Genomic DNA, 2101 nt, shown 5'->3' with positions numbered 1-2101 from the left:
GAGTACTGTTGGATGCAGCTTGCATTCCATTCAGACTCTGAGAAATCATATTGACTTGCTGAGTCAATATTTTATTCTGAGCCAATATGGCATTCAGAGTATCAATTTCAAGAACTCCCTTCTTCATAGGCATCCTATTATTCACAGGATTCCACTCAGAAGTGTACATAAACTGGTTATTAGCAACCATGTCAATGAGTTCTTGAGCTTCTGCAGGCGTTTTCTTTAGGTGAATGGATCCACCTGCAGAAGTATCCAATGACATCTTTGATAGCTTAGATAAACCATCATAGAATATATCCAGGATGGTCCATTCTGAAAGCATGTCAGAAGGACACTTTTTGGTCAGCTGCTTGTATCTTTCCCAAGCTTCATAGAGGGATTCACCTTCTTTTTGTCTGAAGGTTTGAACATCAGCTCTAAGCTTGCTCAGCTTTTGAGGAGGAAAGAACTTGGCTAAGAAAGCCGTGACCAGCTTATCCCAAGAGTTCAGGCTGTCTTTGGGTTGAGAGTCCAACCATATTCTAGCTCTGTCTCTTACAGCAAAAGGGAAAAGCATGAGCCTGTAGACTTCAGGATCTACTCCATTAGTCTTAACAGTATCACAGATCTGCAAGAATTCAGTTAAGAACTGAAAAGGATCTTCAGATGAAAATCCATGAAACTTGCAGTTCTGCTGCATCAGAGAAACTAGCTGAGGTTTCAGCTCAAAATTGTTTGCTCCAATGGTAGGAATGGAGATGCTTCTTCCATGTAAATTGGAATTAGGTGCAGTAAAGTCACCAAGCATTCTCCTTGCATTATTGTTGTTGGGTTCGGCTGCCATCTCCTTTACTTGTTCGAAATTTTCAATAAGGTTGTCTCTGGATTGTTGTAATTTAGCTTCTCTTAGTTTTCTCTTCAGAGTCCTTTCAGGTTCTGGATCAGCTTCAACAAGAATACCTTTTTCTTTGTCCCTGCTCATAAGAAAAAGAAGAGAAAAAGAAAAGAAGAGGAATCCTCTATGTCACAGTAAAGAGGTTCCTTATTGTTAGTAGAAGAAGAAAAGGAATAGGGGTAAAGAAGAATGAAGAATCTAAACACAAGGGTGATGATAGGAGCAGAGATGTGAGATGAAGAGAAGTGTTAGTAGATGAATAAATAAATAGAAGGGGATGAGAGGAGGAGAGAATTTTCGAAAATAATTTTTGAAAAAGGTTAGTAGTTTTTCGAAAATTCAAATAAAAAATAAAATAATTAGTCTAGTTAAAAAGAAATTTTGAAAAAGAGGAAAGATTTTTTCGAAAATTAGAGAGAGAGAGAGAGAGAGAGTTAGTTAGGTAGTTTTGAAAAAAGGTAAGAAACAAACAAAAAGTTAGTTAGTTAGTTGAAACAAATTTTGAAAAGATAAGAAGTTAGGAAGTTAGAAAAGATATTTTGCAATCACTTTTTTGAAAAAGGTAAGATAGAAATTAGTTTTTGAAAAAGATTTGATTTTTAAAATCTCAATAATGACTTGATTCACAAGAAATCACAAGATATGATTCTAGAACTTAAAGTTTGAATCTTTCTTAACAAGTAAGTAACAAACTTGAAATTTTTGAATCAAAACATTAATTGATGATGTTATTTTCGAAAATATGATGTAAAATTAAGAAAAAGATTTTTGAAAAATATTTTTGAAATTTTCGAAAATAACTAAAAAAAATTGAAAAAAGATTTGATTTTTGAAAAAGATTTTTTTTTAAAATTGAAAATTTGATTTGACTCATAAAAACAACTAGATTTTAAAGATTTTTAAAAAAGTCAAATCTAATTTTCGAAATTTTAAGAGAGAAAAAGGGAAAGACATTTTTTTTATTTTTGAATTTTTAATGATGAGAGAGAAAAACATGAAAATTATGCAATGCATGAGAATTTTAGATCAAAACATGGGTTGCATGCAAGAATGCTATGAATGTCAAGATGAACACCAAGAACACTATGAAGATCATGATGAACATCAAGAACATATTTTTGAAAAATTTTTAATGCAAAGAAAACATGCAAGACACCAAACTTAGAAATCTTTGATGCTTAGACTCTATGGATGCAAGAATGCATATGAAAAACATCATACAAC

At 32.5% G+C, this 2101-nt stretch overlaps 1 non-coding gene across 1 annotated transcript; it reads left to right on the top strand.

Moving 5' to 3' along the window:
• The first annotated feature begins 319 nt into the window (after positions 1-319).
• On the top strand, positions 320-427 carry LOC148571645 (small nucleolar RNA R71). Its single transcript, XR_015908641.1, has one exon. It is a non-coding gene; the product is annotated as a small nucleolar RNA R71 (small nucleolar RNA).
• The last annotated feature ends 1674 nt before the right edge of the window (positions 428-2101 follow it).

The sequence above is a fragment of the Arachis ipaensis genome, chromosome B3 (assembly GCF_059453495.1).
Source record: "Arachis ipaensis isolate K30076 ecotype BB chromosome B3, ASM5945349v1, whole genome shotgun sequence".
Lineage (NCBI taxonomy): Eukaryota > Viridiplantae > Streptophyta > Magnoliopsida > Fabales > Fabaceae > Arachis > Arachis ipaensis.
This window is presented reverse-complemented; position numbering and strand designations above follow the sequence as displayed.